At 41.1% G+C, this 16250-nt stretch overlaps 1 long non-coding RNA gene across 1 annotated transcript; it reads right to left on the reverse strand.

Moving 5' to 3' along the window:
* Positions 1-4558: 4558 nt before the first annotated feature.
* LOC148871473 (uncharacterized) lies at positions 4559-5675 on the reverse strand. Its single transcript, XR_016108020.1, has 2 exons — positions 5162-5675; positions 4559-4827 (listed from the first exon to the last, which is right to left on the reverse strand). It is a non-coding gene; the product is annotated as an uncharacterized LOC148871473 (long non-coding RNA).
* Positions 5676-16250: the final 10575 nt, after the last annotated feature.

Below are 16250 nucleotides of genomic sequence, written 5' to 3' on the forward strand. Positions count from 1 at the left end.
GTCTAATTTTTTCTATATTTTTTTAATTTTTATATTACTTTTATTTTAATAATTTTATTATTTAAGTTTGACTTCATGGGTTGACCCTTTTGATTCGTATGGTTTAATTACTTAGTCACAACTTGGATGGAAGAATTATTTTATTTTTAACTCTATTTTAAAATAAATGGGTTTATATTGTTAGAAGTATTGGAGTAGATCTAATTAGTAGCATTTATTAGTGAAAATATTTTAAATATAGAATTTAATAAGAGAGAATGAGAGTTAATGCCTTAAATATAAAACTTAATGAAAGAAGATTGAATGAGGTGAAAAGTAATAGTTGAAATTACATTTTGAACCCTTACAAGTAGAGAGACTAAATTCACAAATATGGGTATTTTAGTTAAGAAAAAATTTCACACCCTCACTTGTACTTTTAATAATACTATAGATAGTTGTATAAAAGATGTATGCCCAGAATCATGCTTGGCTTGAGCTTAAGCTTATGTTCCAAGCCTAGGCCAGACCTAGGCCTGAGCTATAGCCCTTAAAATAAGTGTAAATCCTAGCCCAACACAACCCATGATCATCCCAATCCCCTATTGGGGCACATAAAATTACCATTCTACTTCCATGGGTGGGAATAAGTGAAACTCCATTTTTGGTTCAATAGTGGTTGGTGTGGTTATGTCCACTCAATTTTATTATGTATCATTTATTTGGGCACCCCTTCTACATTTATGTAGACACCCCTTATAGTTTCACATATTTACTGAAACCCAACCTCTAATTTGCATATTACTAAAATACCCACCTATAATTTACAATTGTTTTACTTAATTGACCATCTTTTTGGACTATTTGTATTTCCATTGGAAATTGTCACTTGTCCTCATAAAATAAGGGGAAATGTAAAAGACCATTGGTTTAGGTTTTTTATTTCAAAAATGCCCCTAATAATGCTCATGACCTTTTTATTAAAATATAATGGACTAAAGATTTAAACATACCCTCAATTTTCATAAAATGACTTAAACATACCCCGAGTTTTTTTGTTAGGCTTAAATATACCTTGTGGAATAACCCCACTAGACTTAAATATACCTTTTATTGTTAAAATGTTAAGTACTGCTAACAAATAACATCAGGTGACCTATTTAAATTTTCAAAAATCACATTTCCCCCTATATGAGTCTATGCCCTATTAAATGATTGATAATGTGTGATTGACCCCCACCTATTTGACGAAATATTTGAACGGGTCGGTCCAAAACAATGTGGACTCTCACTCACTCTCCCTCCCTCCCAGAAGACCACTCCCCTAGTGAATTGTAGCAAAAATGGTAAAGGTCTTTGAGTGTTAAAAGCCTGATATGCCAAAGCTCATTACCCTATTTAAGTTTCAATTTACCATGTATAAAAAATCAAGAAGGTTGAACAAAACAAACTTTGGACCTTGGACACTTGAACAATGGGATATTTATAGATAATATATCAAAAGAACAAAGTTACTAATAGAAGGATCTCTCGGTTTATGAAAAGAATTGATTTAATGGTGTTTTTGAGAAAATTTCTTTTCTTTTAACTCTATAAAATTCATATGTCACAATTAGTAGGAAAGGAATAGTTTCTGATGTTGTCTAATCCGAGGTATTCCAAACCGAGGCCAAAATCAAATAGTCTTGCCAATTGGACGAAGCTGCGTACCGAGGTCTGCAACTAGGAGAGAGGTTAGAGGCCCAAGGAGTTTTTCCCTGAGTAGGTACTCCGACGCTCAAGTTAATAGGATAGAGAGGGATGTGGCCAGGATGAGAAAGTTGAGATAGTGCTGGTCCAAGACGAGGAGATAGTGCAAAGAGTTACTCAAAGAGTGCAGAGTTCCAAAAGTCCCTTACCTTGAGCATAGTGTACCTATTTATAGTCGGACGACCGTGTTCGGGTCGGATAGGGCTTCTAGAGTTTTCGGGATGAGGTCGTCCACCAAGGTTTTTGGGGGATTCCCCCTTCCCCGATGGAATCCGCTTCCTTGTCCATGTAAGATACTCCTTCCTAGCCACGCCCATCCTTCACGCAGTTTTGGGTGGCAATGCTTACATGGTCCTGGGAGGGTAACTAAGAAGTCAGCCACGTAGTGCCCTGGGATAGCTTAGCAACCACCCGAACACCACTCCCCCCCAGTTCCGAAGTCGAGGAGTGTGGTGCTCGGCCGCGAATGGGCGAGAGAGTTCTAAAGTCCTTGGTTGAGGAACTCCAGTTTGTGAGCTGGCCAGTTTATGGTCGAGTCAGCTTGGTGGGCGAACCGAGTGGTTCAGCGCTCATAGTATTTTTGTTATGGTTTGGTAGATGCTCGTCTTCCCGAGGTCACATACGTGCGAAGTGCAGTGGTGGTCCTACACTATTGATCTAATTTGATCTAGACCATTGGCTGCCTTTATAAAAAGGGGGTAGGCGAGCCATTTCACTTTGCCATTTGAAAAGAGTGTATGCATTGGAGTTTGGCTGACGTCCCTTGCTTGGTATCTCAGGTGCCTTGAACTTCCTTTTTCTTCGGTAGTATGTCTTGCACTACGTTTTCCCTGTCTTCCCTTTTTACAAGGTATACTTTGGGGGGTGAGAGTGAGGGTAGTCCTTGGCAAGAGGCGACCGAGATTAGGGTACTGGAGACCAATGCCAATGTGGCCGAGGTTGGTGACAAGGGCGAGGCTAAGGTTCGAGAGATTGGTGCCTGGGAGACTGGTGTCAACGAGGCGACTAAAGCTGATGTTGAGTTGGAGGGGCAAGCCCTCAAGAGGATATTTGGGAATGGTTTGCCTTGGCTCTTGTAGCCTCTCTCCCACTGACCTAAGGTGTCATGGGATCAAGGAGAGGGCCACTTTAGCCCATCTCGGGGAGGTTTGTGTGTAAGCCCATAGTTTGACTTCCGGTCTTAGGTTCCCTTTAGATCCTGGGATAGTGGTATCAGGTCTTGTCTATTTAGCTAATAACGAAGTCATTTTGGTACCTGGTTGGGCTGCTCTACTACTACACTCTCAAGGATATTGAGATTATCCTACCAATGTTTAGGTACTTCCTCCACTTGAGGAAAAACAAGTAGGAGTACTACTACCTATCGACCAGACAGAATACCGAGGTGCTTGTTAGGGCTCCCTCTTCCATTAAGCACTAGAAAGAGGGTTTCTTCTTTGTGAAGTGCCAAGGAGGTTGACCATTCTCCCTCACCCTATCCATTCCGAGGACCAAGGATAAGGGTCCTTCCTAGGCCGAGTTGTCGAAGGAGGAGATAGTTGTTGTAAGGAGGATAGTGCGGGTGCACATCAGGGAGTACACATCATCCCAATTGTTGGCCTTGGTTGGGTTGATGTTCCCTTCGGTTGAACAGTCCCAGTCCGATCCATGGATTGTGTGGTCTCCTTTTTTTTATGAGCTTATTTTCATTTGGTTCTAACTTTGTGGTGATTTTTGCATATACGGACATGGTTTGTGCTAAGGAGAGAGCTTGGCGTATGCAAGTCGTGGTCGCGAGGAAGGCATAGGCAACTAGGACCTCGGGCACATAGCCCTGGGCCACAGAGATCCAATGTCGTTCGGTAGAGTGCACACTGTGGCAGGCGAAGAGGCCAAGGTTGACGGAGGAAGTCGTGGTGGTTGGCTTCGAGGAGGCCATGACTTAGCTCAGGTTGTCTTCACCGTAGAGGGCGAACGCTCCGTAATATGTTTCGACTAAGGGCTCGAGTAGTCTTCGTCGCATAGGGGGGATGCTTTGGAATATGCTTCGGTTGAGGGCTCGACCGGTGTGTATGTGCCACAATGGTTGGTTTGGCAGGAGGACACCCTTGAGATGGAGGGGGTGGCCGAGCAGTTTGCTTGGGGCGTGATGCTCTCGGGTATTAGGAAGGAAGCCAACAGCCACACCACTAGCTTCCTAGAGAGTGCGGCTCTCTATCAGATCATGGCAGTAAGTTTGGATATTTATTCTTCCTTGGTCTCAGTTCTTTTCTTTTGTACTAACTATTCGGTGCCCTACAGTCGGTTTGTTCGGTCGTCGGCCTTGTCGACCTTCTCCACAAGGTGTAGTAATTTTATGAGTAATGAGAGATCGAGAATGCACAATTGAAGGTAGAGTTGCTTGAGTTGAGGTGTTGCATCATGGAAAGGGATGAGACTGTCCACAAGCTGAAGGGTCACGTCCATGATCTCAAAGAGGCATGGTAGGTGTTGAAGAGGGGGCTCGAGGAGGCCAAGGCGAAGATATCTCGGGCAAAAGAGGATTGCGTCGCCGAGTATAGATCTTTTGAGGCTCATCAAAACGATCTAGACGACTATGCTATTGACTATTGGCAGTAAAGATTCGCTCTCTGTCAACTGCGGGTGATGCATGGAGCGTTTTTGTTGCTAGTGAATTAAAAAAAAAAAACAAAGAATTTTGAGGCATTTTTAGGATACTTGACAAATTTTTAACTTTAATTTTAGATCGACTTTGTTGAATTTTTGAAACAGTTTTATACATTTGACAGTCTTATTCAATTTATTGAACTTTTGAGACATTTTTATATATTTGTTTATATTTAGGGTGTTATTTAATACTACTGAAAAATTTTAATTTTATATTTAATACAAAATGGTATTTGATCATATACCAATTTTTAAAAGAGTAAATTTCTTAAATTACATTATAGGGTCAACTGCAAGCAACCTAGTTGAAGAATCAACTCCAAAGAGCTCGAATCTCTCTCCATTAATAGCAAAAACCAGCTTCTTCTGTCAGTTCTGTGCTCTAACCATCTCTGGTGAGATTGTGGTAAAAAATAGAGTTTCGTCCTCGACTTGAAATTGAACCCATTGATACTGTAAAATCCAAACAAACACGAAATAATTAAAAAGAAAGAAAGGACAATGAACCTACCAAGTTATCAATCAAGTCTATGATTCAAATTGGTTGACACTACCCTTTGAAAAAAATTAAAAACAACATTTGACGTCTTCAAAGAAAAACCTTCCAAAAAAAACCTTTTGACGCAGAAATCTGAAATTACATCCCCGATAGTCTTAAATCGCAACCTACCCACGGTCAATGGGCTAAGAATTCGGGGTTTTTAACGATCTCCCACCTTAGAAATCGAATTTGCATTTGACCTTGTACGAAAACTGAAATAGGCACCAAATCCGGTTAATAAATCACCTTTTTATTTTCAACTCCACCCCGTACATATCACATATTTTTTACGAAAATGCCCCTACGGATACGGACTGCGTTGAGACTTGAGAGGCCCTCGTCCTCCTCTTCTTGTTTCCCGGAATTGCGGCCTAATCGAGAGTCTACGGACACAAGCAGCATGAAGAAAACGGATTTTTACGAAAATGTCCCTATAGAATCTCGACATTTGGTCGCATGCAGCATACAGGGTTATCCCGAAGTGTATCGACCCGGGGACCATTGCAATGTCGTAGGGTGATGTCCCACGATGTCACGGTGCAAAGCGGGGGCAGTTAAAATCTTGGGATTGGTCCGACGGAGAAAAACGGAAGTTTCACAGAATCTCCATCAAGAGTTTAGCGGGTCGAGCAGCGTTGGGGTATCAATTAGAGTTGCGCCAACGATGCTATGGGGGATTGGTGGCCATATAACACCCCCGCCCGACCTTAGTGGTAGGTGGTGGAATCCCGACATTTGGTCGCATGCGACACACAAGGTCCTCTTGAAGTGTATTATCCCAGGGACCACACCAATGTTGTAGGGTGATGTCCCACGATGCCACGGTGCAAAGCGGGGGCGGTTCAGACCTAGGGATTAGTCTGACGGAGTAAAACAGGGGTTGTGCAGAATCTCCATCTCTCCATAGGGCAAAACCGTTGGGAGTTTGACGATACTATGGGGGCTTGGCGGACATATAACCCCTCATTTTGGTTTTGGTGGTAAGGTGCTGGAATTTCGACATTTGGTCGCATGCGGCACACACACAGTCCTCCCGCGCAGTTTAAGTGCCGGTGGGGTGGAATTTGGATATTTGATCACGTGTGTTGCGTTGGAATATTTGGTGTAAATATTTTTCTCTAATAATTAAACTATAATAATTATTATCAGTTTTAGAAAACTAATTTATTAAATAAATTTTTGGAAAACTATGATTATATTATTAAATTGTTTACATTATAATTAAATTATTTGAATTATAATTTAAATTAGGGGTAGTTTAGCTAATTGACTAAGTGTGCTGTCACTACCCCTACTGTTTTACACAATTTACTAAAACGTTTGTGAACGAAAATATTAAAAAGACTATTTTACCCTACACTTTTCTTTAAATTTTCAAAAATTGTATCTCTCCCTTTCCCGTCCGTTCTCTCCTTCGGAACTGCCAAAACCACCAGAACTGCAGATTTCTCGTTTTCTTCTCCGGAATTGTTAGAACCACCAGATCTCCCAGCTCTCTTCTTGGTTCCAACGAAGCCAATGACGGAGAAATTTTGGTTGTTCTTAGCGGTTCCGGCGAAGTCCGTGACGGAGAAATATTAGTTGTTCTTGGCGGTTTCGGCGAAGCCAATTTCTCTGTTATCAATTCATTTGTTCACTCCGTTTCAGATTTCTCTTAAAACCCATTAAAAGACCATCTCCTGTTTCAGATCTATAAAAACCTCAAGCTCCGTTTCAGATTTCTCTGTTATCAAGTCATCTGTTCACTCCGTTCCAGATTTCTTTTAAAACCCACGATCTCCCGTTTCTGATTTCCTCATTATCATTCATCTGTTCACTCGATTAGACCTTGGATTGGCGGTTCCGCCGAAGCCAAGGAGGATCTCCCATTAGATTTTTAAAACCCATTAAAAGACTAATATTGGGCAGGTTGTACCTCTCAAGAATTAACCGAAACCCATTAGATCTTTTAAAACGAGGGAGGGGTACTACATAACCAGCATGCTGGTTAAGATCGCCGGAACTGATATCGAAATCTTGCTCCTGGGTCTTCGTTTGAAACAGATATGCTAGTTAAGATCGCCGGAACTTATATCTTGCTCCTGGATTTTTGTTTGAAACAGATATGCTGGTTAAGATTGTCGGAACTGATATCGAAATCTTGCTCCTGGGTTTTCGTTTTAAACAGATATGCTAGTTAAGATCGCCGGAACTGATATCGAAATCTTGCTCTCGAGTTTTCATTTGAAAAAAGATAAAGAAGTAATGAAGAAGAAAGCTTTGAGGATGTTGCAACTGAGACCTCTTCATCGGAACTGAGATCTATTCTACATACTACGTCGAAAGCCTTTGAGTTTCAGAATGTCGGAATGATGAAAAGGCTTCCAGACGAGCCTCAGAGGAGACCCAAATATGGTGGAAAGGGTGTTTTAGGAATTTAAGGAAAAATTAACGGATACTTAACGATAAAGATAGAGTTAGTCAATTGCCAAGACACCTATTCAATTAACTAAATAATAAGGGTATTTTAAGAAATTTATCCTTAAATTAGTTAGTTATTTATAAGAACAATAATTATTAAATTATTCTTTAGATTATATAACTACAGTAATCATTAGTAATTTTTCAGATTAGTTTTCAATTTGTTTTTCTAAAATATTTTTTCGGATATTTATTCAATTATTTTTCGAAAATTGTTTAATTGTGATATTTTATTGCAATACATAATTTTCACAAAATTATTTTCAGAAAAATTTTTGTTCTAAATATGTTGTTGGAATATTTAATTTGCAAAAAAATAATTTCCTTAATATTTCATTAACTCTAATAACTAATTTCCTAAAAATTAAATTTAAAAAATTGTAGTTAAAAGGCGATGTTATAATAAATATTCTATTAATTAACTGTTATTTTTAGCATTTTTTCTACTAATTATTAATAAATTAACATATACTTTTAGTAATAATTTACCATTAATTACCTATTAAGTATACTTAACTCAACATTCATTAACAACTATTAGTTAAATTTAATAATTTATCATTGTTAACAGTAATAAATCGAAATAAAATTTCTATTAATTAATAGTATGTAACATTAATTAACATATAAACGGGTCGGGCTGTATGATATTCAAATGATCCGATCCACATGTCTCATCTTCTTGACCCGATCAGGACGTAATTCCGATCAAGACATATTCTTCATGTCGGTATCGATCTCTCGAAGACAAGTTCCTTGAGGCAGTTTTATCGATTCGGACGCAACTCCGATCAAGACGTACTCTTCATGCTGCTGGTGTCGGTAGCCTTTCGGTCAGGACGCAATTCCGGGAAAGAGGAGGAGGAAGACGAGGGCCTCTCAAGTCTAAACGCAGTCCGTATCCGCAGGGCCATTTTCGTAAAAAACGTGTGACGTATGTACGGGGTGGAGTTGAAAATAAAAAGTGATTTAGTAACCGGATTCGGTGCCTATTTCAGTTTTCCTACAAGGTTAATTGCAAATTCGACTTCTGAGTGCGGAGATCGATGAAAACCTCGAATATTGGGGTGGACTCAACAGTCATATTGAGGAAGACGAGGGCCTCTCAAGTCTAAATACGTAGAGTATAAAATAGTTCATATAAATTGTAAAGTTGGATTAATTTTGCACTATAAATTTACCTTCTTACTAAATAAATTTTTAGTTGTAATGGATTCAAACATGAATTTCAATAAAGCATATGCTTCTTCTTTTTTATCAAAAGCCCACTTGAATACATATATACTTCTTTTTTATTAATGTATTTTAAATCTTATTATTAATGTAAATATGCATTGGTTTGTCATTTGTCAATGCATAAATGCAATGTTATCAAACACAAGCAAAAGTGAACTAAAGTGCAAATTTACTCTAAACTTGGATTTACACTACTTGCATTGTTTCCAAATGCAACCTTGAATTCAGTAGTTTAAGACACGCCATTTATTGCTTACATCATTAAAACTTTTAACCTTCAAATCTCGCACCAATCTACTAAGAATAGTAGGACTGTTTACAAATAAATCCAAACAGACCAATCCGAGTCAATCGGTTTTTTTTCATCACGGTCAGTTTCGGGTTTGCAAAGATGAGTAAATTGATAATTCGGTTCGATTTCGGTTTTCACCCATGAAAACCAAAATTGAACCGAACAGAAACAAGTTATCTAGAAAAATATATGTTAAATATAGATATTTTAATTTTAAATAATATATATATATATATGAAAAAATATATTCTGAAATATATCAAATATATATTTCCAGAAATTAGAAAATATATATTCCAATATATTTGTATATATGTTTTGGTTTTAAATATATTTCCAGAAAATACATTCTAAAATATTATATATACTATTAGCACTTTGAGTTCTTGTGCATTGTGCAAGTTTGGAGTTGGTCGAAACCCAAACCAACTCAAACTAGCTAAATCGATTTTACTTAATAGAGGGTCGGCTCGATTTAATCTATAGTTAACCCAACTTGCTCATATTGGCTAAAAAAACACTAATAAACTGATGCAACATGACCTGTAAACAACCCTAAAGAATAGAAGGCAATACTAACCCATCTTTCCTTTTGCCGTTGAGATTATGAGACTATGTGGGAATTGCATTTCTTTTGACATTTATGAGAACCAATGATGCTCTCTCATATCATTAAGGCTCCATTTGGAAAGAATACAAATGTAGAGCGGTATAGATTTGTATTTATACTCTTTCCAAATTAAGGATAAAGTCCTGAAAATAACAGGTGGTAAAAGCCCTGTTGCTGATGTGATACGATTCACACCGGAAGAATTGCCCGTCGCCAACTGATGTGACTCCCTTGTTGTACTAAGCCACCGGTCCAAATCTGCGCCTCACAAATGCCCCAAGCGCCTGTAGCGTGTCATCTGTCCCTTCACACGGCTTCCGCTTGGAGCGCGTGCGGAGCTAACGGGACGTCCGATAGCCCCTCCCGTTGCCCCCCAAAACTCTATCATTCGAAATCTCAAAACCCTATCTCGAGTTCGTGCAGCTGGTCCCCTGATATTTTCACACATTTTTTATTTTTTATTTTTATTTTCTGATATTTTCGTTTTCCAGAAATCAACCGGCGGCAGAGTTCTCTTCTCCTTCTCCGGCACCGGCAGGTGCCTCTTTGGTATGGGAGCAAATGTCCACCCGCTCTCTGATTTGGATTGTTTTTTCGGTCCTAGTCGAGGTAGCTTAGGAAGTTGGGAGATGGTGAGCTCTTTAGCAGGTCCATTCATTTTAAAGCTCCATCCCAACACGTAATGGGAAGTAGAAAAGGAGACCGTCGATGATGAGAAGCCAACGTACATGGAATCCTCCATGAAAGGAGAAAGATTGCGAGAATAGGAAAGAAGGGGGATACGGAGTTTAGAAACATCAATTGGAGCCAACGTTACATTCATCTGTCCAACGCCATTGTATTCTATCCATACTTGAATTGGTTTCCCACTTACGAGGCTTAGATTCTTACGGTTATCACTTTGATCGATAGCATACGATAATTGGGCTAAAGAAACAGACGTCAAGCCATTAATATCGATACGACATGGTTGTCATTGATATCTGAGAACTCACTGTTCTTGATGGTGTCGAGCTCTACTACAACAACATAGATTGGACAGATTACCGTTGTTGGATTTTGATGAGGGCAGATTTGGTCCTCGAGGGGAATTGTGACATGTGGCACCTCGTGCAGCTCGCCATAAGCGGCTTGCCACAGGCAGTTCGCTATAAGCAGTTTGCCACAGGTAGCTCGCCACAGGCAACTTGCCATAAGCAGCTCGCTATAAGCAGTTTGCCACAGGTAGCTCGCCACAGGCAACTTGCCATAAGCAGCTCGCCATAAGCAGCTTGCCACAGGCAGCTCGTCACTTGTAGAGTACCTCGGTACAGGAGTAGTTTGATGTATTACAAGAAGATCTCTTGCTTGACGACCTGGCCTAGACACCGACCCGCCGACTGACACAGGCGTTGACCTGACGACCTGGCCCAGACACTGACCTGCCGACTGACACAGGCGCCGATCTGACAACCTAGCCCAGACACCGACCCGCCGACTGACGCAGGCGCCGCCCTGACAACCTGGCCCAGGCGCCGACCTGGCCGCCTGATACAAGCGCCAGCCTGATGACCTCGAGGAGTTCACCACCGTATCCCGGTTTTGATGGCATGTGACGAGTCTTACCGTTTGGAGGCTTTTCACCCACCTAACCCGCGAGGACTCCGATATATAAAGACCTCACCCCCCAAAGGGGAGAGGGATGGAAAAAATGCGGAGGGATGGAAAAAACGCAGAGGTAATCCCTACTCTCTAGCTCTCTCGTTTCTCCAATATTATCTTCAAAGCTCTCTACAATCAGAGTGCTAATTTAAGCGTCGGAGAGCCCCTGCTGGGAAAATACCCCCAGGTCCTCTGATTCAGTTCTCGCAGGTCCCTCAGCTCCCGCCGCCTACAAAGAGGAGGAAAAGATGGAGTTCCCGCAGGTCCCTCAGCTCCTGCCACCTACGAAGAGGAGGAAAAGATGGAGTTCTCGTAGGTCCCTCAGCTCCCACTACCTACAAAGGAAAGAAGACCACCTCATGTAGAGGGCAGTCGGGTTGTGCTGCACCAGGGAGCTCCACCATTCTCTAAGTCACGGGTCACCTAGTAGGGAGTTCGCCACCAGGTAACTCTCTGCCAGGCAGTTCGCCACCAAGTAGCTCATCACCAAGGCACGTCACCACCGGGTCAAATAACGAGGTACTTAGCCAAAAAATTTTTACATCACAAAACATTGGTACGTGACCAGAAACGGTTACATCAATTGGCGCCGTCTGTGGGAACACGCTACAAAAAGCTAAGTTCTCTTCTCCCAGAAAGCTAAATCGTCACTTTTTAGAAATCAAAACTATCGTTTTATAGTTTTACATCTTTTATGAACTCAAAGACTATGCAGGGAGCTAACAGACTAAGTAGTTCTACCAACCTTACTTTCAATTCAGATGAAGCCTCATTAGTCCTCTTTGCAATGTCCCCCCTACAAAGATGAGCTCTTTGTGGCTTCCGTGGGAGTTGGCGGCCAACCGACTACATAGGCGTCCTTACCGGTCGAGCCTTCCAAGGCTCCCGTGTGAGATGGAGACCTAAAGTTGGTAGTGCTGCCCTCGAAGGTCGAGCTCCGAGTAGCTTCTTGTAGGAGTGGGTGACCGGCATTACGAAGCTGATGCAGCACAATCATAGCTCGACACCTCACAAGCAAAGCCTACGGGCCACATTACTACTTAAGACCCGGTCGCCTCTCCAGCACGGGCAAAGTCAAAAAAGAATAGACTACGAGTCACTCCCAAAGCCTACGGGCCACATTACTGCTTAAGACCCAGTCGCCTTTCCGGCACGGGCAAAGTAAAAAAAGAGTAGACTACGAGTCACTCCCAAAGCCTACGGGCCACACTAGGAATTGGATCAGCACTTACTAGCTTGTTGACTTACGGGCCAAAAGAAATCTACTCCCTTCGCTGAGTTACTCTCAGCTCGGGAGTGGGGGGCAATTGATGAGGGCAAATTTGGCCCTCTAGTGGAATTGTGACACGTGGCACCTCGTGCCAACTAAGTATGGCCTCTTGGCAGCTAGCCACAGGCAGCTCGCCATAGGCAGCTCGCCACAGGCAGCTCGCCATAGGCAGCTCGCCACAGGCAACTCGCCATAGGTAGTTCGCCATAAGCAGCTTGCCACAGGCAGCTCGCCATAGACAGCTCGTCACTTGTAGAGTAGCTCGGTACAGGAGTAGTTTGACGTATTGTAGGAAGATCTCATGCCTGACGACCTGGTCTAGACATCGACCCGCCGATTGACACGGGCGCTGACCTGACGACCTGGCCCAGACACTAACCCGTCGACTGACACAGGCGCTGACCTGACAACCTGGCCCAGACACCAACCTGCCTACTGACGCAGGCGCCGCCTTGACAACCTGGCCTAGGCGCCGACCTGGCCGCCTGACACAAGCGCCAGCCTGACGACCTCGAGGAGTTCACCACCGTACCCCGGTTCTGACGGGATGTGACAAGTCTTACCGTTTGGAGGATTTTCACCCACCTAACCCGCGAGGACTCCGGTATATAAAGACCTCACCCCCCAAAGGGGAGAGGGATGGAAAAAATGCGGAGGTAATCCCTGCTCTCTAGCTCTCTCGTTTTTCCAATATTATCTTCAGAGCTCTCTACAATCAGAATGCTAACTTAAGCGTCGGAGAGCCCCCACCGGGAAAATACCCCTGGGTCATCTGATTCAGTTCTCGCAGGTCCCTCAACTCCCACCGCCTACAAAGAGGAGGAAAAGATGGAGTTCCCGCAGGTCCCTCAGCTCCCGCTGCCTACAATGAGGACAAGTGGGAGTAGGAAATTTTCTTAGACATAGGATGTAAAGTAGATTTCCTAATTCCTTTTTTTTCTAAGCAATAGGCAAATCAAGGTCATTAGAGTAGAAGAATTAACAAGGATAGGAGAGGAATTAGCAATGGGAACAATGGGTAAGGAGTTACCTGAATGTAGATCCATTTGAGGCAATTCTAGTGAGATGATTTTGGTGGGCTCTTACCTATGGCAGCCATATCTTTCTTCCTATCCATCTGCCTTTAGAATTCTTGCAAAGGAGCAGTAGGAAGGAGAATGGTGACCATAAGAGGAAGAAGTATCTCTTCTATACTTGTATTCTTCCCTTAAAGAGAGAATGGGGGAAATAAAGGAGTATCTTCAAAAAAGGTAATATCATGGTGTTGTGACATGTCATAGGTTAGATCATAACATTTGTGTCCCTTATGAGTAGAAGAATACCCCAAGAAAACACTTGATAACTTTGGGATCAAGTTTAGACCTGTGTAGACCCAAGACATGAATGAAACAAACATAGCCAAAGACTCAAGGAGGTAATGAAAAAAGGGATTGACTAGGAAAGAGAAGAGAAAAAGGAGACTGGAGTTAAGGCTATGGGATGGCATTCTATTTATAAGATAAGCATGATTTCATCCCAGAAGTGACGAGGAATATTCATGTGGTACAATAATACACAAGTAACTTCACACAAATGTTTGTTTTTCCTTTCAGCCACTCTATTTTTGTTGAGGCGTTTAGTTACATGAACTTTGATGTGTGACACCTTTTCTGGTTAATGCATTTATATCTTTTTCAAAATATTCTTTGCCATTGTCTGATCTAAGGATTTTGATGGACTTCTCAAATTGAGTAAGGATCATGTGGCGAAAATTCTTTACAATCCCAAAAATCTCATATCTAGATTTAATCACATACTGCTAGGTACATCTAGTGCAGACATCCACAAAAGTAATAAGATATTGAATTCCACCCATAGCAATAACAGGAAGAGGTCCACACATATCAATATGAATAATATTAAAAGAAACCAAACTTCTTTTATTACTAGTATAAAAAATTGTTCTACAATGCTTGGAATATTCACAAACTTCACACTAAAGACTAAACATAGACACAAGCTTAAGAAACTTAAGAAAAAAGAACTCTCGAGGACTGAAAATTAAGATGACCCATTCTAGAATGCCACAAGTAGATTCTAGATTTATTAGGACACTGACTAGTGGGCTGCAAAGTAGATGGCTGAAAAGTGGAATCTAGAAGGTAGAGACAATCAACTTCAAGACCTCTGATCATCCCTCTCTGTGCTTGAGTTAGTAATCAAATTAGGTGAATGAAAAACAGATGAAAGGATAAGATTAGAATCCAAATGAGTATCTTGCTTTCCAGAGATGTCAACTAACTTCTATTACTGGTTAAACATGCAATAATTGTCCGAGATGTAATATGACAATTCTGTTTTAGTAGGGTGAATGTGTATATGAAGGGTGAGTGATAAATATTTCAATTTAATAGCTTGTCAATTAAATAATTAAATGCAGTGGAATAATAAATGTAGTAAGCATAAGAGACAAGGAGAAGAGGGTACCTGGATATATAGTGGTTCGGCTCTCCTAGCCTATATATGCTCCTCAAGGAAACCCCCTTGAGAATTTCAATCCACTATTCCATTGAATAGTACAACAAACCAGTTTTAACAGGTGTAATTACACTGTTTTTGATCAGTGTTCACGGGTTCTTGGCACATCATTTCCAACCAGTGTTCACAGGTGCTAGTCACACATATACAACCAGTTCTTATGATGCTTGGTTACACCATACTTTGCAGATTGACAAAGTGTCTGCTACACGAGATCACACTTGCTTTCATAGACAGAGTTCTTGAGATATTACAGTGTAAGTTCAACAATATAACCATCTTTGATCAGATAGAACAATGCAAGCACAAACTATTCAACTCAGAATATGCTCAACTCGGGCTAGATGGAGCTTCAACAGATTCTACAAATTTACTTAAAGCTCTCTGACTTGGTCTTTCTGTTTTTTTTTTTGATGAGTATGACTTGGTCTTTCTGTTTTTCCCCCATTTTCATTTTCTTAAAGATTTTATTCTTTCAAGTTCTAAAATTTCTGATCCTCTTAGAAAATCACTTTCAAATTGATTCAATTGGGCTTAAATACTCAGTCCCCATAAGTTTACCATTGCTCAAAGTTTGAACACTTAATGCTCATTTTACCATTTTAAATTTGGGCATTTAATGCGGGCTCAACGGATAGAAAATTCAAATAGAGTAACACATAGGGGATGTCTCTTTATAAGTCAGGGCCGCCCCTTAATCACCCAAAATTTTGTCTCAACATTCAAACTCAAGGGTTGATTACTCATCCCTTAGAGGTTGTCCCTTTAAACCCAAAATATTACATTTCAAAGTTCAAATCCTGGGGGGATATCCCCATGTTACCATGAGTCGTCTCATGAGCCAAGGCCAATTCTATCACTATTCCAAATGCAGAAGAGTTGCCTCTTGATTCTTAAAACTTTAATGCTCATTATTCTTTTTGGCAAAGATTGATTCACAGACCGGGGGATGAACTATGGTGGAAATTTCATCTCAGCTGAGGGGTGAACAAATGGAAAATTCTCTGTTAAATCATATTATATGCTTTCAGCAGGACGAGTTCAGACTCAAATCAACTTGATGGTTTGTGGAGAAATCCGGTGCCCCCAAGAGTTGAAACTTTGGTGTGGCTGGTGGCAGTGGATAGCATCTTGACTGTGGATCACCTGAAATCAAGAGTCTTCAATATGGCTAACAGGTGCTGTTAATGCAAAGAACAAGTGGAGAATGTCAGTCATTTATTTTTCTCCTGCAAGATTGCTGGTTTCACGTGGAGAATGTTCACTGTTATGTTTGAGGTCTCTGATTTTCATCCAAATTCAGCTGCAG

Source organism: Nelumbo lutea, chromosome 2 (assembly GCF_056320005.1).
Source record: "Nelumbo lutea isolate HS-2025 chromosome 2, American lotus-T2T, whole genome shotgun sequence".
Taxonomy (NCBI): domain Eukaryota; kingdom Viridiplantae; phylum Streptophyta; class Magnoliopsida; order Proteales; family Nelumbonaceae; genus Nelumbo; species Nelumbo lutea.